Source organism: Saimiri boliviensis, chromosome 3, assembly GCF_048565385.1.
Source record: "Saimiri boliviensis isolate mSaiBol1 chromosome 3, mSaiBol1.pri, whole genome shotgun sequence".
Classification (NCBI taxonomy): domain Eukaryota; kingdom Metazoa; phylum Chordata; class Mammalia; order Primates; family Cebidae; genus Saimiri; species Saimiri boliviensis.
Genome location: NC_133451.1, coordinates 121,133,797 through 121,154,895, shown reverse-complemented (window position 1 = coordinate 121,154,895; position 21,099 = coordinate 121,133,797). Strand labels below are relative to the sequence as shown.

The 21,099-nt window shown below is 49.7% G+C and overlaps 2 pseudogenes; both read left to right on the top strand.

Moving 5' to 3' along the window:
* The first annotated feature begins 1,069 nt into the window (after nucleotides 1–1,069).
* On the top strand, nucleotides 1,070–12,943 carry LOC101050104 (beta-glucuronidase-like; annotated as a pseudogene).
* Nucleotides 12,944–13,155: 212 nt separating this feature from the next.
* Nucleotides 13,156–21,099, top strand: LOC101049776 (argininosuccinate lyase-like; annotated as a pseudogene).

Here is a 21,099-nt window from a genome sequence, read left to right as displayed (position 1 = left end):
TAGAGCTCCATTGCATGTTGTTTTCTTTCTCTTGCTGCTTTTAGGATCCTTTCTTTGTCTTCGACCTTTGCATGTGTGATTATTAAATGCCTTGAAGTGAGATATTAATATATTTTTTCTAGGGTTGGGAAGTTCTCTGGTGTTATCACTTTGAATAAACTTTCTACCCCATCCCTGTCTCTGCCCTCTCTTTAAGGTTAATAACTCTTTGATTTGCCCTTTTGAGGCTGCTTTCTAGATCTTGTAGGTGTGCTTAATTTCCTTTTATTTTTTTCTTTTGTCTTCTCTGACTGTATTTTCAAATGGCCTGTCTTCAACCTCACTAATTCATTCTTCTGCTTTATCAGTTCTCCTATCAAGGGACTGAAGCATTGTTCAGTAGGTCATTTGCAGTTTTCAACTCCAGAATTTCTCCCTGATTCTTACTTCTATTTCTTCCTGAATTTTAGCTGATAGAATACTGAATTATTTCTGTGTGTGTTATCTTAAATTTCTTTGAGTTTCCTCAAAATAGCTATTTCGAATTCTCTGAAAGGTCACATAGCTCTGTTTCTCCGGGATTGATCTATGATGCTTTATTTAGTTTATTTGGTGAATTCAGGTCTTTGTGGACAGTCTTGATATTGTGGATGTTCATTGGTGTCTGGACATTGAAGAGTATGGATATTTACTATAGTCTTCTCAGTTTATGTGTGCTTGAACCCATCTTCCTTAGGAAGACTTTCCAGGTATTTGAAAGGACCTGGGCCTTGTGATCTGTTTTTGGTCACTGCAGGTATATCTGCATAGATAGGCACCCCAAGCCTAGTAACACTGTATTTTTGGCAGACACAGAGGCATGGTAATCTTGGATAGGATCTGGAAGGATGCTCTGGATCATTAGGCAGAGACTCTTGTTCTCCTCCATTATTTCTCCCAAACAAATCAGGGTGCACTCTCTCTCTCTCTCTCTCTCTCTCTCTCTCTCTCTTTCTCTCTCTCTCTCTCTTTCTCTCTCTCTCTCTCTCTCTCTCTCTCTCTCTCTCTCTGTCTCTCTCTCTCTCTGTGCTGAGCTGCCTGGAGCTAGGGGATGTGTAACATTAAGGATTCCTGTGGCCCCCACTGGTGGAACTCTGCTGGGTCAGATCTAAAGCCAGTACAGCACTGGGCCTCACCCAAGGATTGCCGTAACCACTACCTGGCTACTGCCTATGTTCATTTAAGGCCCTAGGGCCATACAGTTCACAGGTGGTGAAGCCAGCCAAGCTGGTGTCCTTCACTTCAGGGCAGCAATTTCCATAGGGCCTGGTTTAGTCCAGAGATGCCTTTTGGGAACCAAGGCCTGGAGTTAGAAACTTTAGAAATCTACTTGGTGTTGTATTCTACTGTGGCTGAACTGGCATCCAAACCACAAGACAATGTCCTTCCCACTCTTCCCTCCCCTTTCCCCAGACTGAAAAGTCTCTCCTGCCTGTCACTCTCACAAGCCCATGGGAATACTGTCAGGCTACCACCAATGTTCACATAAAGCCCAAGGGCCCTTCCGTCAGCTTGTGGTGATGCTGCTGGGCCTTGGACTCACCCTTCAGAGTGGTGGGCTCCTCTCTACCTAGAGCAGGCCCAGAAATGCCACTGAAAACCAAGGCCTTGCATCAGGGATCACAAGAGCCTGCTAGGTGCTCTACCCCACTGCAGTTGACCTAGCTGACAGACCAAGTTCTTTGAACTCTTTCTCTGCCTTTCTCAAGCAGGAATCTCTGCTAGTAACCACCTAGCTGTGAATGTGCTGGTCACATCTGAGCCAGCTCACCTCATGGCATGTACTAATGGTTACTGCTTCTAATTATTTAGGGCCCAAGAGCTCTTTAGTCAGCACGTGGTGAATCCTGGGTCTTTCCCTTCAAGGGAGTGGGATTTCTTCTGGCCCTGGTCATGTCTAGAAATATCATCCAGGGTCTAGGACCTGGAATGGGAACATCATGACTCTGCTTAATGCCCCATCCTATGGTGGCTGAGCTCTTATCCACATTGCAAGACAAAGTTCTCTTTACTTTTCTCTCTATTCTCAAGTGGAAGGAAGTGGTCTCTTTCAGAGTGGTGAGCTGCACTGTCTGGGGTTAGGGGAGAGGTAGCACAAGTACTCCCTTAGCTGCCTTAGCTGGTGTCTCATAGGTCACATGAGCCCATGTTCACCAGCTCTGAGCCTGGCACAGCACCAGGACTTACCTAGGAGTTGCTGTACTTATGGCCTAGACTTACTCTCTGGTTTACTTAGGCCCCCAGAGCACTATATCCCACGGTGGCAAGACTTGATCAAACTCCAGTTTCAGCCACTGGGATGGGTACTTCAACTCTGGCTAGGGATCCTCTAAATGCTTCCCCTGTGGACACTGGCTCAGTTCTTCCTGGCACTGACAGCACTGATTTCCAATGCAAAGTTCCACAACGACTGCACTCTCCTTATCCTAGGTACACAGATTCTCTTCGTGCCATGTGGCCACTGCCAGTGGGTGGGGGGTAGGATAATGTCAGCGAAGTCAATCTGTCTCTTACCCTCTTCAGTGTCTTGATACTTGTGGATGTATCAACTTCTTCAGTGTCTCTTGCTGTCTGTCATATGAAATTAAAACCAGGTACTATGATTGCTAGGCTAATTTTTGGTTCTTAAGAAGTTGCTTTGGCCGGGCGCGGTGGCTCAAGCCTGTAATCCCAGCACTTTGGGAGGCCGAGGCGGGTGGATCACAAGGTCGAGAGTTCGAGACCATCCTGGTCGACATGGTGAAACCCCGTCTCTACTAAAAATACAAAAAATCAGCTGGGCATGGTGACGTGTGCCTGTAATCCCAGCTACTCAGGAGGCTGAGGCAGGGGAATTGCCTAAACCCAGGAGGCGGAGGTTGCGGTGAGCCGAGATCGCGCCATTGCACTCCAGCCTGGGTAACAAGAGCGAAACTCCGTCTCAAAAAAAAAAAAAAAAAAAAAAAAAAAAAAAAAAAAAAAGAAGTTGCTTTGTTGGGTAGATTATTAAATTTGTTGTTCCTGTAGGGAGGTCAGTCAGTGGCGACATCGAGACAGCCATCTTACTTTGTCTGCTTCTCTCATACCAGTTTTCTGGGCTAGATATTTTTGGGTCATCTCAAACCTGTTCTCAGGACATATGCTGTCTGGAATTTGTGTGTGTGTGTGTGTGTGTGTGTGTGTGTGTGTGTGTGTGTGTTTGCGTGTTTTCTCTGATTTAAGACACTAGTCCAAGTTTATTCTTCAGAGTCTGTAGTTACTTGCTACCCCTGTTGTCTGTCTGTGGTACTGCAGTCTCTCTGGTGCTGTAACAATCATTTATCTTTGGTCACAGTAGACCCAACCTGTCATTCAATGTGTACCGTCGGTCTGGGCAGGGTGGCTCATGCCTGTCATCTAATACCTAGCTGACAGGCCAAGGCCAAGGCGAATGGATCACCTGAGGTCACGAGTTCGAGACCAACCTAGCTAATATGGTGAAACCCCACCTCTACTAAAAATACAAAATTAGCTGGGCATTGTGGCAGGTACGTGTAATCCCGATACTCGGGAGGCTGGGGCAGGAGAATTGTTTGAACCCGGGTGGTGGAGGTTGCAGTGAGCCAAGATCACGCTACTGCACTCCAGACTGGGTAAAAAATGAGACTCTGTCTCAGTAAGAAAATTAAATTAAAAAGTGTACCATCATTCTCTTCAGCACTTTGTCATGGGAGACAGAAACCAGTCTGTGGACAATCCTCCAAAAGTCAACAGTGCGAACCCATTCTACTATTCTTGTTTTCTTCTCAAGGAGAAGCCAGGAGTTGGGAGTTTTCTCCTAAAGTCACCATGTTGTTTTAGGGAGGAAGAAGGTCTGTGGTGGGTAAATGTAACAAACTTTAATTCCTCTTCTCTGTGGCTTTTTTATGGCATTGTCCACACCTGCTGTGCTGCAAAGTGTTTGCTGGCTTTTAGAGTTCCCACAAAGGCAATTTTTTTCAGTATAGTTTTGTTCAGTTTATCTGTGAAGGAATTAGAACCTATTGTATCTTATTCTGCTCACTTGTTGGTGTGCTTGATATCATTTTGTATGTTAGATTTGTAAGTATATTTATCTGAGTCTAGCAAGTGGTGTAATTCATTTTGTTTTGTTTTTCATTTCTTTCAGCTGTGTCTTCTCATGACAGTCAAGACCTTTCACCAGAGCAGGGCATAAAAGATTCATCCCAAGAAGTGGTACGGTGAAGAAATGAAAGCTCTGGACTTAAGAATTCACAGTTAAGGAAAGATGGTAAAAATGTGAGTATATGTAAAGGACAGAAATAATGTAATAATGAACTTAGCCAGTGTTCATCGACACCCACAAGAAAGACTTGAGATGCCATAAGCATGTAACAGTCTTTAGTAAATCATCAAACTAGAATGGACATAAGACAAGACATATTGGAGAGAAACCCAACAAATGTGAAGAATGTGGTAAAACCTTTATAAATTTTTCTCAACTCTTCCTAAACATAGCAGGATTCATACTGGAGAGAAACTCTACAAATGTAGAGTTTTTTTTTGCCAATGTGGCAAAGCCTTTACCCCATGCTTTGACCTTTATAAACATAAAAAACTTACGAATGTAAAGAGTGGCACATTGCAACAACACAGATTTTCCTGTATTCCGGAAGAGATATCACAGCAATAACACAGATTTTTCTGTATTCTGGAAGATACATCCTGGAGCAAAACCCTCCAAAGCAACAGTTACAAGTTGTGGACATTACAGAATGTTCATAACAATGTCCAAAACCTATAACTGTTGCTGAAATTTTACTCAGCATCAGAGTATTTGTACTGGAGAAAAGCTCTACAAATATAATAAATGTGCAAAGGTATCTGTCCAAAAACATACCTTAGAAAACACCATAGAGTTTATACTGAAGGATATTTTATAGAAGCAGTAAATGTGAATGTATTTAATAAAAAGCCAAATCTAAATAAATATCAAAGGATTCATGCTAGAAAGCACTCAGGCACAAACATTTCCTGACATTCTGACATTACTCTAAATCAGACTTTGTTCTTTTCAAGTTTTATTTTTATAGACACTGTTTTGCTTTGTCACTTAGACCACAGTTCAGTGTCATGGTTCTAGTTCAATGTAATCTTGAACCATGGCTCAAGTGATCCTCCCACTTTAGCCTTCAAAGCAGCTAAGACTACAGGCATGTGACACCATGGCTTGCCCAGACATTTTATTGTAAAAAAAATTCCAAAGTTAGAATAGTTAGATAATTTATTTGTCAGTATGTTTAAAAAGATGAAGATATTATGTATTTTGAGAGGTATGATTACATTCAATATCCTTTTTGCATTAAAAAATCTTCAGATATTTTAAAATGTAAATATTATTTGTGTATTTCAACTATCTAATCACTTACTGCTATGCTTTTATTTGTTGTGTTTATGCAACTGCATGTGGTCAGTTTTTGCTGTATCCAAGCTATGAGAGTTCTTCTGTATTGGGTGGTGAGTATCATTCAAATTCTTTTTCATGGAAGATTAAGTACAATGAAATGTAAGATGTATGAAAAAAAAATCTTAAGTGGAGAGCCCCTTTGTGGTTGACTGGCAACAGTTTTTAGGTGATGCATCAGGTAGGTTTTGGGTAACATTTTTCTGTTTGTAGAAGACAGGGAAACACTTTAGATTTTAGAAATTATCGCTACTGGCTGGGTGTGGTTGCTCATGCCTATAATCCCAGTACTTTGGGAGGTCAAGGTGATAAGATCACCTGACTCTGGAGTTTGAGACCAGCCTGACCAACATGGAGAAACCCCATCTCTTCTAAAAATACGAAACAAAATAGCTGAGCATGGTGGTGAATGCCTGTAATCCCAGCTACCCTGCAACCTGAGGCAGGAGAATCACTTGAACCCAGGCAGTAGAGGTTGCGGTGAGCTAAGATTGCACCATTGCACTACAGCCTGGGCAGTGAGAGCAAAATTACATTTCAAAAAAAAATTTTTTTAATTATTGCTGAGAATGATGGTTTCCAGGTTCATCCATGTCCCTACAAAGGACGTGAAGTCATCGTTTTGATGGCTGCGTAATATTCCATGGTGTATATGTACCACATTTTCCCTATCCAGTCTATCATCGTTGGGCATTTGGGTTGGTTCCAGGTCTTTGCTATTGTAAACAGTGCTGCCATGAACATTCGTGTGCACGTGTCCTTGTAGTAGAATGATTTATAATCCTTTGGATATATACCCAGTAATGGGATTGCTGGGTCAAATGGGATTTCTATTTTTAGGTCCTTGAGGAATCGCCACTCTGTCTTCCACAATGGTTGAATTAATTTACATTCCCACCGACTGACACAAGAGCAGAAAATCAAACACCATATATTCTTTTTTTTTTTTTTTTTGAGACGGAGTTTCGCTCTTGTTGCCCAGGCTGGAGTGCAATGGTGCGATCTCGGCTCACCGCAACCTCCGCCTCCTGGGCTCAGGCAATTCTCCTGCCTCAGCCTCCTAAGTAGCTGGGATTACAGGCACGCGCCACCATGCCCAGCTAGTTTTTTGTATTTTTAGTAGAGACGGGGTTTCACCATGTTGACCAGAATGGTCTCGATCTCTCGACCTCGTGATCCACCCGCCTCGGCCTCCCAAAGTGCTGGGATTACAGGCTTGAGCCACCGCGCCCGGCCAACACCATATATTCTCACTCATAGGCGGGTGTTGAACAATGAGAACACATGGACACAGGGAGGGGAGCACTACACACTGGCGTCCGTTGGGGGGAAATGGGGGAGGGGCGGGTGGTGGGGAGGTGGGAAGAGATAGCATGGGGAGAAATGACAGATACAGGTGAGGGGACGGAAGGCAGCAAACCACACTGCCATGTGTGTAACTATGCAACAATCTTGCATGTTCTTCACATGTACCCCAAAACCTAAAATGCAATAAAATAAAATAAAATAAAAAAAGAAAAAAAATTATTGCTATTGGCTAAAAAAAACTAAGAAATAGTGGGCCTTAAAATGTTTCATTCATACTGTATGTGAACTTAATGTCTTAATAAATAAAATTGTTTTTAAAATGTTAACATTAAGACTTTTATGCATTAAATGAAGTATGATCCTGTCTCTACTAAAAATACAAAAAATCAGCCAGGTATGGTGGTGCATGCCTGTAATCCCAGCTACTCAGAGGTCGAGGCAGGAGAATCACTTGAACCCGAGAGGCAGAGGTTGCAGGGAGCCGAGATCATGCCACCACACTTCAGCCTGGGCAATAGAGTGAGACTCCATCTCAAAAAAAAAAAAAAAAAGCTACATACCTCTCACCAGTTTGCCTGCTACAAAACTCCTGTGAGCACCAAAAACTTTACTAAACTCTAAGTCATCCTTCTGCTCACCTGAGACTAGTGCATATCTGTTGCTTCCTCTGCTGGAAAATGCAGATTCCCTGAGCTAGGCAAAGGCATAAGTGACAGACAGCCAGGGGTGGTGGCTCATGCCTGAAATCCCAGCACTTTGGGAGGCTGAAGCTGGTGGATCACCTGAGATCATGAATTCAAGACTGGCCTGACCAACATGGTGAAACCCTTCTCATATTATTGTTATTATTGTTGAGATGGCGTCTCGCTCTGTCACCCAGGCTAGAGTACAATGGTGCAATCTCTGCTCACTGCAACTTCTGCCTCCCGAGTTCAAGTGATTCTCCTGCCACAGCCTCCCAAGTAGCTTGGATTACAAATGTGTGCCATCTCGCCTGTTTCTTCTCCTCCTCCTCCTCCACCTCCTCTTTCTCCTCCTCCTCAGTGCTGGGATGACAGGTGTGAGCCACTGTGCCTGGCTCCTGGCTGTTTCTCCTCCTCCTCTTCATTGCTAGGATTACAGGCATGAGCCACCAGGCCTTGCTGTTTCTTCTTCTCCTACTTTTCCTCCTCTTCCCCCTCCTCCCCCCTCCCACTCCCCTTCTTCTCCTCCTCCACCCCCCTCCTCCTCTTCCTCCCCATACTCCCCCTCCTCCTCCTCCCCTTCCTCTCCCTCTGCCTCCCCCTCTTCCTCATCATCCTCCTCCATTGCTGGGATTGCAGGCATGAGCCATCCCCTCCTCCTCATCATCCTCCTCCATTGCTGGGATTGCAGGCATGAGCCATCACGCCCAGCTGTTTCTTCTTCTTCCCCTCCTCCTCTGGCTGTTTTTTCTTCTCCTCCTCCTCCTTCTCCTCCCACTCCCCTCCCACTCCTTCTCCATTGCTGGGATTACAGGCATGAACCATCACCTCGGGCTGTTTCTTCTTCTCCTCCTCCTCCTCTGGTTGTTTTTTCTTCTCCTCCTCCTTCTCTTCCTCCCCCTTTACTCTTTCCTTTTTCCTCCTTCTTCATTGTATTTACTCTTTTGAGATGGAATCTTGCTTTTGTCACCAAGGCTGTAGTGCAGTGATGTGATTTTGGCTCACTGCAACCCTTGTCTCCTAGGTTCAAGCAATTCTCCTGCCTCAGCCTCCTGAGTAGCTAGGATTACAGGCACCCACCAACACGCCCAGCTAATTTTTGTTATTTTTAGTAGAGACAGAGTTTGCCATCACAGCTCACTGCAGCCTCCATCTGCTGGGCTCAAGCAATCCTCCCACCTGAGCCTTCCAAGTAGCTGGAAGGCTATAAGCACACACCACCACAACCGGCTAGTTTTTTTGTTTGTGTGTTTTTTAGAGTCTTGCTCTGTCCCCCAGGCTGGAGTGCAGTAGTGCAATCTCAGCTCACTGCAAACTCCATTTTCCAGGTTCAAGTGATTCTCCTGACTCAGCCTCCAGAGTAGCTGGGATTACAAGCCTACCACCATGTCCAGCTAATCTTTTTCTTTTTATTAGAGATGGAGTTCCACCATTGTGGCCAGGCTGGTCTCAAACTCCTGACCTCTAGTGATGCACCTGAATCAGCCACTCCCAGTACTAGGATTACAGATGTGAGGCACCACACCCGACTTGGCTTTTTTTGTTGTTGTTTTTGAGACAGAGTCTTGGTCTGTTGCCCAGGCTGAAGTGCAGTGGTGCAATCTCAGCTCACTGGAATCTCCACCTCCTGGGTTCAAGCGATTCTCCTTTCTCCTGAGTAGCTGCGATTACAGGTGTGTGCGCCATCACGCCTGGTTAATTTTTGTATTTTTAGTAGAGACAGGGTTTCACCCTGACCTCTGATCCTGTGATCTTATGATCCACCTGTGTTGGCCTCCCAAACTGCTAAGATTACAGGCATGAGACACCACGCCTGGTCATTCTAAAGTTTTTAAATAAAGTTTTTATTTTTTATTTTTTGAGATGGTGTCTCATCTCACTCTGTTGCCCAGGCTGGAGTGCAATGGCGTGATCTTGACTCACTGCAACCTCCACCTCCAGGGTTCAAGTGACTCTTCTGCCTCAAGCTCCTGAGTAGCTGGGATTACGGGTGCCCACCACCACGCTGGCTAATTTTTGCATTTTCAGTAGAGATGGGGTTTCTCCACGTTGGCCAGGTTGGTCTCAAACTCCGGACCTCATGTGATCTGCCCACCTTGGTATCCCAAAGTGCTGGATTACAGTCCTGAGCCACTGTGCCCAGCCTCTCTCCCCGCATCTTTATGTGCCTACAAGGTCAAGAGGTTGCTCCTGACCCCTGGGTTAAGTGGGGGCTGCAGAGGCCCAGGTGTCAAGGCTTGGGCTGCATCCCAAGGACCTGCATTCCTGTAAGAGGCTGCACCGGGCAGGTTTGGAAGAGGCTCCTCTGGAGCCTGCTTGAAGTCTTGCTGGGGAAAGTGAGTGGAGATGCACCTTGAAGAAACAGGGGAACTTTGGGATGCTGAGGCAGGCACATCACAAGGTCAGGAAATCAAAATCATCCTGTCTAACATGGTGAAACCCCATCTCGAATAAAAATACAGAAAAGCCCAGTGTGGTGGCGGGTGCCTGTAATCCTAGCTACTTGGGAGACTGAGGCAGGAGAATCACTTGAACCTGGGAGGTGGAGGTTGAAGGGATTCTGTGCCACTGCACTCCAGCCTGGGTGACAAAGTGAGACTCCATCTCTAAAAAAAATGAAAAACAGAGGAATCCCACGTCTCAAGGGTTCACTCCTGGCCTGCCCCCAGATCATCCAGCTTGGGCCGGGATGGGGAACTGACCTTAAACCCTTCTTGGCTGGGGAAGAGGGTCCTGCTTCCCCAAAGGCCCAGCCCAGGGTTCTCAGCTGCCGGCCCCACTGGGCAGCACCTGGCAGCGCCCAGCCTCTCTAGGACTGGCACTCACCCTCAACGAACATGGCTCCAATGGCTTCAGCACGTCATGCGACCCGCCTGCCAGGCTCCTACTGCACTGCTCTTAGCCCCACAGCCCGCAGCCCGAAGCTGAGCAGCAGAGACGGAAGCGTGCACCGGGAGCAGATGGTGGTGTGGGCGCTCGGGCTGCTGTTGTGGGGCTGCTGTTGTGGGGCTGCTGTTGTGGGGCTGCTCACAGGTGCTCCAAGGCGGGATGCCATGCCCCAGGGAGAGCCCATCGCGGGAGCACAGGTTGCTGGACAGCCTCTGGACTTTCCATGCCGACTTCCCCAACCACAGGCGCCAGGACTTCAGGAGCAGTGGTAGCCGCAGCTGCTGTGGGAGGTGAGGGCTCAGGGCAGAGCCAGGAAGTGCCCAGAAGCCCGGCGAAGGGAGTGGGGGAATCCGGGCCCCCTACAGGCTCCCTTCCCTGGGCGGCCTGAGTTGGGGGCCTGGAGGAGGGTTAAAGGTCAATGGGCTTGGGGGCATGGGTTTGGGGGCCAGGAGGACCTGGGAGGGCTGGAGCAGAAGAGGCAGGACGGGGAGGAAGCGCCCCTGCCGAACCCCCTCTGGAGGCAAAAGCTGAGCCCAGTCAGTGTCTTTCTTTTTAATGTTTATTTTTAATATTTAACAATTTTTTAAGACTGAGTTTGGCCCTGTTGCCCAGGCTGAAGTGCAGTGGCACAATCCTCTCTTCAGAGCCCAAGATATATTGTAGCAAAGCATTGCAAGTTAGCTGGGTCCCCCATGCCTGACTAACTAAAAACAAACCACACAACACACACACACACACACACACACACACACACACACACACACACAAGCCTTTTTTTTTTTTTTTTCTTAGATATAGCATCTCACTACGTTGCCCAGGCTGGTCTCGAGCTCTTGGCCTCCAGACGTCCTCTTACCTCTTACATTGATCTCCCAAAGCACTGATTACAGGTAATAGCCACTCAAACAGGTAATAGCCACTCAGCTGACCAGAGCAGCATGTGCTGCACAAAGCTGGGTCTGGGGATCCAAGAGAGGAGGAGACAGTTTAGACGTCCTGAGGTCAGCTCTACTGAGGCAGGAGAGTACCTTGGTTTCCAAGGTTCAGATAGAGGATAGGATGTGATATCAGGTCAAAGACGCCACCTCTGTTCCCCTCCTGACTTGGGTGTGGTCAGCAGAGAAGTGAGGCTGACATCTGGGCCGCTTTTGCTTTCTCTGCATCCTCTTTCTCTGACTTTGTGGCATTCAGTATAGGAGGAAGAGAGGAGAGAGCTGGGTGCCAGTGTGATCCCCACTCACAGTGTGCTAAGCAAAGGCCCCCCCCATCCCAAACCAGTCTTCCTTCCTGACAGGCAGTGGGTCATCTGCCTCTTAGTCATGGGTCTGAACCTTCTTGCCTGGGGCTGGGATGTGGCCCTGGACTCACCTTTGTCTCGGGAGATACTGGGCCCCATCCACTCCGAGGAGGAACCCCTGGCCCCACTGGCCCAGGTACACATACTGTTCTGGTAGTTCACCTGTCACCTGCAAATTATCTGTTCCACCAAGAGTCCTGCTATGTGTCAGTGCTTGTGCTAGGCCTAGGGGCACAGCGGTGAAGCATGCTGGTCCTGGATCCCTTTGGGGGCCTAGGAGCTGAGCCGGGCCCTTCTCTCCACAGTCGGACCCCACCCTGGACATGCCAGTTCCCTCCAGCTTCAAGGACATTGGCCAAGACTGGTGACTGCAGCATTTTGTCAGCTGGGTGTGGTATGAACTGGAGGTGACCCTGCTGAAGTGGTGGACCCAGGACCTGCATACAAGAATGCTGTTGAGGATTGGCAGTGCCCACTCTATGACATTGTGGTCAGTGTGGCTAGGAGCAGGTAGGGCAGGTGGGTGGGCATGGCTGCCGAACAGCATGGGACCCCCAACTGCCAGCCACAGCCTGTCTCCTGGGGTGAGATGGTGGGGGGCCCTGCCCTGCCCTGCCCTGGGGACTGTGTCCTGTGAAGGGGGATAGGTGGCCTGACCCACCCCACTGGGATGCCACTCCTCCCATGTGGCTGGCAGGCCTCTGAGCCCCATGCTGCAGGTTATGAGGGAATGCCTGATAGCAGGACCCCTCCTCATGCCCCGACATGCCACCCCCTCCCCATATCTCCTATGTCTGTAATTGGTGAATGGGATTGACGCATTAGAGCATTGGGGACTACCTCCCCTTCGAGGCCAACATCAGCAGCATGGTCCAGGTGGGGCCCCTGCCCTCCCACCTCCTAGTCACTATCACCATCAACAACACGCTCACCCCCTCCACCCTGTGACCAGGGACCATCCACTACATGACTGACACCTCCAAGTGGGTACCATCCTGCCTCCACTGCCTGCACATACCTTCCTGCCCCACCCCGTGGTCTTCCTGCTAGGGATAGGGTGGCCTTTGAAGATCGGAGGCCCTGAATCTGGGGAGGCCATAGAGACATTCGAGCTGAGGTCAAAGGACCCAGGTCAAGGGTCCAGTGAACCAGTCTTCCCATCCTGGGAATCCCAAGGGTTACTTTGTCCAGAAAACAGACTTTGACTTTTTCAACTCAGCGGGACTGCAGCAGCCTATGCTTCTGCACAGGACACCCACCACCTACATCCATGACATCACCATCACTACCGGTGTGGAGCAAGACAGTGATGAGGGCTTCTGGTAGGATCCTGTCTCAGCAGGGCCCAGCATGGCTCTATTTGTTCCCTGTTTGGAAAGCTCTTCAGGAAAAAGATTCTCATCCACCCATGAAGCTAAAATCCAGACTGTCTGCATAGGCACTTGCTTCCGAAATCACCTGTGTGGTTGACCTCACTTGGAGAAGAGGGGTCTTGCCTAAGGTCACACAGCTCAGGATGGCAATCAGGTCCCTTCCCCATGGAGCTGCCCTCACTTCAGCTCCCCTTGGTACACATTGTCCTCAAGGAACAGGCAGCTTACCAGGTACTCCCCATGGTCCAAGCCCCACCCAAGGCCCCTCCCTGTGGCCCCAGGCTCCCATCAAATCCCTGAGCAAATAGTGCAGTGTTGCCCATCTGTAGTTTCATGTTGAACTAATTATATACTCAAGTGCTGCTTAATTGTGTGCCTTGACGACCGCCTCTCTCCATCCTTTAATGACCCCTGATGCCCACATGGCTCATGGGTGAAGGTGTCCTGGGCCTGAGATACCCGCTCTTGGGATGGGCTTCCAGGACTCATCTCCTGGACAGGGACAGTCAGCCATGAGGAATAGAGTGGGACCAGGGCAGGGACACTCTTGGCTACTGATACCTGCTCACCTGACCCCCAGCATTGCTGTCACCCACTATAGGTGACTGAGGAGTGGGCCCAAGGCACCTTCAAACTCAACCCCAATGATGAAGACATCCACACAGCCAACGAACGCCACCTGAAGGTACGACCCCTGCAGCCCCACCACTTTCTTGGCCTCCCCTCTCTACCCAGACCCGGGGTGAGAGATTTGGGCAAGATCCGGGGCCCTGGGGTAGGGAGGGAGGTTGGCAGGGCTGATGTTGGCACAGTCCATATGCTCAAAGGGGTCAAACCTCTGGGCATATAGACTGTGACCCTGGGCCTCCCTTCACCTCCAAGAGCTCTTTGGTGAAACTGCTGGGAAGCTGTGCATGAGATGCAGCCAGAATGACCAAATGCCTCTAGACCCTCCAACACCCTGCTCCATGCTGTCCCAACCTTGAGGAGCCCAGTGGGCCATTAGAGCTCAGCATGGTCCTGGCTCCCCAGGGAAGCAACATCTCAGCCTCCCTGCGCACCACCTCCTCCTCGAACAAGTGATCATGGACCTCAGGCTGTGAATGCAGCAGACTTGCTTCATGCTCTCAGGCCTCCTCTGGGAGCTCATCAGGACCACGGTGGATCTGCCAGAGGTATGCGTTTCCCAGGGACACCCAGGGGGCAGAGATAGGTGTGATGACAGCCTGAACAGCAGACTAGGTGGCAGAGGTGAACAGGGTGGGGGTGCCAGGCCCGGTGGGACAGGGGCATCCCAGAACTCTGGGATCAAGGTAGAGCAGCCAGGAATGGGGCATTTCCTGCAGTCCCCAATACTCCCATGCCAGTCTAGCTCAGCAAGCAGGGAAGACTCACACATTGTGGGGCCCGGCGTGGTGTCAATCTCAGCACTTTGGGAGTACCTTGGAAACCAAAGTATTCTCCTGCCTCAGTAGAGCTGACCTCAGGTAGATCACCTGAGGTCAGGAGTTCGAGACCAGCCTGGCCAACATGGTGAAACTCTGTCTCTACCAAAAATACAAAAATTAGTCACAAAAATATAAAAATTAGTCACAAAACTGCCACAAAGTCAGAGAAAGAGAATGCAGAGGAGACAAGCAGCCCAGACCTCAGCCCCACTTCTCTGCTAACCACATCCAAGTCAGGAGGGGAACAGGGGTGACGTCTTTGACCTGATATCATGTCCTGTCCTCTCTGAACCTTGGAAACCAAGGTACTCTCCTGCCTCAGTAGAGCTGACCTCAGGTGGATCACCTGAGGTCAGGAGTTCGAGATCAACCTGGTTCAACATGGTGAAACTCTGTCTCTACTAAATATACAAAAATTGCTTGGACATGGTGGTGTGTACCTGAAGCAATTCAAAACCTCCTGAGTAGCTGGGATTACAGTTGCACAGCATCACATGGGGCAGGAGAATTCCTTGAACACAGGAGACAGGTTGCAGTGAGCCAAGATCACACCACTGCGTTCCAGCCTGGCCGACAGAGCAAGTCGTCATCTCAAAATAAAGTAAAAAGAAAGAAAACTCACCCTTTGCAGATTTGAGGGCAGGAAGTTAAGGCACTAACTTGGCTGTATCTGGAGCAGCCAGAGTCACTCTCCACCCTGCCTGTGCCCCATGTCTCCCATATTCCATGTCTCCACCCAGTCCATCTGACAAAAGACAGAGCCAGAGGCTGTGTCCTGATGGCCTCATCCCAGGCTTTGGCTTCTGGGACCTGGTGTCTTTGGGTCTGTATATATTTCTTGTAGACCTGGAGGAGGAGCTGCTGAGGAGTCTCCATGTGTTGTCAGAGACCCCTCCTTTTCCTCAACTTCCTATGACCCTTATTTTACACATCTGGAGGGAAGCAAGGGACATGAATTGTCACCCTAGAGGTGGGATAGGGCTGCTAGGAGGAACAGGGAGTGTCTACTATTGAGTTCAGAGTTTCTTTTTCAAACAGTTTTGATCTGTTGCCCAAGCTGGAGTACAGTGGAGTGATGTCAGCTGGGTATAACCACTGCCTTTTGGGTTCAAGCGATTCTTCTGCTTCAGTCTCCTGAGTAGCTGGGACTACAGGCACCTGCCACCAGGCTAATTTATTGTATTTTTAGTAGAGACGGGGTTTCACCATGTTGGCCAGGCTAGTCAAGAACTCCTGACCTCAAGTCATCCACCTACCTTGGCCTCCCAAAGTGCTGGGATTACAGGAGTTCAGGGATTCTTTAATTATTTTTTGGGGGGGTGGGGGGACAAGGTCTTACTTTGTCACCCAGTCTGGAGTGCAGTGGTGTGATCTTGGCTAACAGCAAACTCTGCCTCCCAAGTTCAAGTGATTCTTAGCCTCAGCCTCCCAGGTAGCTGGGATTACAGGTGTGTGCCACCACCACGTCCAGCTAATTTTTGTGTTTTTTGGCTGAGATGGGTTTTGCCATGTTGGCCAAGCTGGTCTTGAGCTCCAGCTCAGGTGATCTGCCCACGTTGGCCTGCCAAAGTGCTAGGATTACAAGCAGAAGTCACTGTTCCCAGCCTAACTTAATTTTTTTTTAGGATGAAGTCTTGCACTGTTGCCCAGGCTGGTGTGCAATGACATGGTCTTGGCTCACTGCAACCTCTGCCTCCTGGGTTCAAGCAATTCTCCTGCTTCAGCCTCCAAGTAGCTGGGATTACAGGCATGTGCCAGCACACCCAGCTAATTTTTGTTTGCAGTTTTACTAGAAATGGGTTTTCACTGTGTTGGCCAGACTGGTCTCAGACTCCTGACCTTGTGATCCAACTGCCTCAGCCTCCCAAAGTGCTGGGGTTACAGGCATGAGCCACTGTGCCTGGCCTGAATTTTTAACTTTTCAAATTGTCTTTAGAGATGAGGTCTTGCTCTGTCACCTAGGCTAGAGTGCAGTGGCTTGGTAATACCTCACTGAAGACTCAAACTCCTGGACTCAAATAACTCTCCCACCTCAGCTTTCTGAGTACCTAGGACCACAGTAGCAAGTCTTTAAATTTTTTTTATGCAAAGTGGGTCTTGCTCTGTGGCTTATGCTGGTCTTAAACTCCCAGCCTCAAATGATCCTTCCCTCTTAGCCTCCCTAAGTGCTGGGATTACAGGCGTGAGCTACCACACCCTGCCAATTTTTTGTATTTTTAGTAGTGACAGGGTTTCGCCCTGTTAGCCAGGATAGTGTCAATCTCCTGACCTCGTGATCCACCCACCTTGGCCTCCCAAAATGCTGGGATTACAGGCTCAAGCCACCATGCTTGGCCGAGTACAGAATTACTTTACGGGGTGATGAACATGTTCTAAAATTGGTTATGGTCGTGGTTGTACACTAAAGGGTAAACTTTGAATGGTTGAATTGTATGTGAATGATGTCTCAGTAAAGCTGGTTTATTTAGAACAACAGGCCAGGTGTGGTGGCTCACACCTGTAATCCCAGCACTTTGGAAGTGGAGATGGGTGGATCACCTGAGGTTAGGAGTTTGAGACCAGCCTGGCCAACATGGTGAAATCCCATCTCTACTAAAAATACAAACAGTTAGGCAAGCATGGTGGCAGGCACCTGTAATGCCAGCTACTTGGGAGGCTGAGGCAGGAGAATCTCTTGAACCCAGGAGGCCGAGGCTGTAGTCAGCCAAGATCATGCCATTGCACCCCAGCCTGGGCACAAAGAGCGAAACTCTGTCCCAAAACCAACAATAACAACAACAACAACAACAACAAAAAAAAAACCAGGTCAGGTGTGGTGGCTCACATTTGTAATCCCAGTCCTCTGGGAGGCCAAGGCAAGAGGATTGCTGGAACCCAGGAGTTTTCAACCAACATGGTCAACATAGCAAGATGCCATCTTTACAGAAAATTAAAAATTAGCCAGGCATGGTGGCATGTCCCTGTAGTCCACGTTACTCAGGAGTCTGAGGCAGAAGGATCCTTGAGCCCAAGAGATCGATGCATCAGTGACCTGTGATTGTGCTACTGTCTGGGCAACAGAATGAGACCCTGTCTCTAAAAACAAAGACAAAACAACAAGAAAACAGGGACATCACTCATAGCACCTCTGCCCTGCCTACTTGAACGAGGGGCAGGGCATCCCACCTGCTCGGAGCAGCTCAAATGAAACCTCTCATGGCCAAGTCATACCCAACACGGGCCTCTTCCCCTGCTCTGGCCCTGGTCGGAGATGCTCAGTGACAGAGGCTCAGGCTTTGGGTGTTTCTGGCAAAGCCTCAACCCAGGAGCCCCATAGCTCAGGCCCAGTCCATGGTTCACAGGGCCCCACTTCCGGCCTCTTTTTCCCTTGAGAATGATTTGTCCCTGGGAGATCCTGGATCCCTCATTCAGGTGCAGTGCTGCAGGGCAACACTTCTTCCAGGTGTGACCTAGTTCTGCAGGGTCTCAGTGTCACCAGCAGGCCTTGCCCTGGCTTCCACCTAAGTCCCTGCTTCTCCTCTCCCACAGGAAACATGACGTCCCCTTCCCAGGGTACACCTACCTGCAGAGGGCCTAGCCTCTCCACTGGAGCTCCTGGATTCTGAGATGAGCTGTGTGAGGTGCTGGGGCTGTACTACTGGAGGGGAGGACCCTGGCTGCCCTGACCCTCCTGCTGCTGGCTTCCCACAGTCATGCCATGGCATTGACCTGAGATGCTGAGCAGCTGCTGGAGGTGCAGAAGTGGATCTGTGTCCCGTCCCAGAGAGGTGGGTGAGGCTCCAGTGCTCCGAGGGCCTGGTGGGGAGGCTGCTGCATAGCCTTAGGGATTCACACATGAGCTGGGAAGGGCAGAGAGGGATATAAAATCGGGTTATCTGCTCAGAGGGGGACCCTGCATGGAGCCCCAACTCTTGCTAAGGTGGGGACGTCTAAGCCAGTGAATGTGTCTGAGCAGGGTCAGAGCTCTCCAGCGAAGCCCCTTTTGAGACCAGCCCTCAGCCTGACATATGGGGACATGTGACTCGGTGCTTGGGAATAAGTGTTCTGGGGACACTTGGGGACAAGTGTTCTGCACCCAAGGCAACTGGGCCATGGAAGGGGCTGAGCTCCAGGCAGTCAGTTGCCCTGGCAATTAGGACTTGGTTCTGTGTGTGTGTGTGTGTGTGCGCGCACGCGCGTGTGTGTGTGTGTGTGTGTGTGTGTGTGCGTGTGTGTGTCTGTCTGTCAGGGCTTCCTGCCAGGAGCCTTGGTCACCATGAATCCCTGTCCCTGTAGTGGGGCTATTTGGGGCAAACCCCTGGGTGTGGATGGAGAGCTGCTCTGAGCAGGTAAGATACCCTGCCCCCTCCTCTCTAAGGAAAGTCACCCTCAGCACCCACTGGAACATGCAGATACACCAGAGGAAAGGGGCCTGTGCTCCCTGGTGAAACCATCATTCATTGCCTATGGGCACTGAGCTTATCCAGGCCAGAGGTCACCCATGGCAGGGGTGCCTGGTACTGAGAGACTCAGGGCTCCTACCTCCCTCCTGGAACTATGCAAAAGATCCCTCCCCCCAGCTTCCGCCTCACCACCCTGATCCTCTTTCCATGGGGAGGAGGCCAGGCAACCTGGTGGGGGAGAGGAGGCCATTCCCTGTGCTCCAGCCCAACCCTGCTTCCTCCCAATCCCAAGATCTCAACTTTGGGGCTGTCGCTCTCAGCAGCATGGATGCCACCAGTGAGCATGACTTCATGGGTGAGCCTTGGGGAGCCAGTCCCCTGCCCTGTGCCTCACTTCTGTCTACCAGCCCAGCTTCTCTCTACTCTCCTTCCACTGTTCTATGGTCAGGCTGGTTGTGGTGATGGTTGTACACTAAAGCGTAAACTTTAAATAGGTAAATTGGGTGGGGCACAGTGGCTCACTTCTGAAATTCTAGCATTGGCCTGTAGAGATAGTGAAACCCCGTCTCTGCTAAGAATATTAAATTTGACCAGGAGTGGTGGCAGGTACTTATAATCCCAGCTACTCAGGAGGCTGAGGCAGGAGAATTGCTTGAACCCAGGAGGCCAAGGCTGCAGTGAACCAAGATCACGCCACTGCACTCCAGCCTGGGAAACGAGCAAAACTCCATCTCAAAAAGTAAAAGAAAAATACATAAATAAATGGGTAAATTGTATGTGAATGACATATCAGTAAAGCTGGTTTATTGAAAACAACAACAATAACAAAAACAGGCTAGGTGCAGTGGCTCACATTTGTAATTCCAGCACTTTGGAAGGCCAAGGCAGGAAGATTGCTTGATCCAAGGAGATTCAGACAAGCCTGGGTGACATAGCAAGACCCCATCTTTACAAAAAATGAAAATTTTGGTCGGGCACAGTGGCTCATGCCTCTAATTTCAGCACTTTGGGAGGCCAAGGCAGTTGGATCTTGAGGTCAGGAAATTGAGACCATCCAGGCCAACATGGTGAAAACCCATCTCTGCTAAAAATACAAAGGTTAACTGGGCATGATGGCAGGTGCCTGCAGTCCCAGCTACTTAGGAGGCTGAGGCAGGAGAATCACTTGAACCCAGGAGGCAGAGGCAGTGAGCTGAGCTCGCACTACTGCGCTACAGCCTGGCAACAGACTGAGACTCTTGTCTCAAAAAAAAAAAAAAAAAAAAGAAAAGAAAAATTTAGCCTGGTTCACCAGGGCCTAACCTTCTCTTACCCGCTGTTTTGTCAGGCTGGGTGGAGATGGGAGGATTCTGGTGACTGGGAACCTTTTCTTTCTCCCAGCCAAGTTCCTGTTCTGGCCTTCACTCTGCATGACCCATCTCAGCAGGATGACCAGGGACCTCAGCCTCTGTAGCACCAAGGAATTCAGCTTCCTGCAGCTCTCAGGTGCCTACATGTAAACCCCAAGCTGCCACCTCCACCTACCCCTCCCAGCCTCTGTATTCCCCATCCCCCTTGGGCATGGCTTCCTTCCTCCCAGCCCCACCCCTCCACCAGACCTGGCCAGTGAGCTGCTGGACCAGCCAAGGGCCCAGCCTCTTCAGTGCCTGCATCTCAGTCCCCAGCACCAGAAGCTGCCTGATGCTCCAGAAGTAAAACCCCAACAGCTTGGAGCTGATCTGGAGCAAGGCAGGGTGTGTGTTTGGGTGGGTGAGCAAGGCAGGGAGAGGAGCGTGGCTGATGGGGGGTGCCCAAGGGGCAGGATCCCAGGTCCAGCTCCTCTGCCTCCCTCTTCCCATAGTGTGTGGGCTCCTGATGACTCTCAAGGGACTAACCGGTACCTGCAACAAAGACCTACAGGTGTGAGGCTGGGGACGGTGGCTGGGGGAGGGCCTGCCTGCCTAAACACCATGTACCAGTTCTCGGGACTCTGGCACACCCAGGCAGGGTCCCCCGGGATTGCCATACATACTCCCATCCTGTGCACTCAGCCCCATTTGTGGCTGCCCTTGGGAGGTTTCTGGCCTTCCTTTGCTTGGGTACTGAGTGTTCTTCCCATGGTAGGCAGCAGGGATGCCTCAGTGTGGGGTGGGGCTGTGGGGACTCTGGGTGCCAGGGGGCTGCTAGGCCTTCACCTCCTGCCATGTGCCTTCCAGGAAAACAAGGAAGCTGTGTTTAAACTGTCAGACACCATGAGTGCCATGCTCCAGGTGGCCACTGGTATCATCTCTACACTGTAG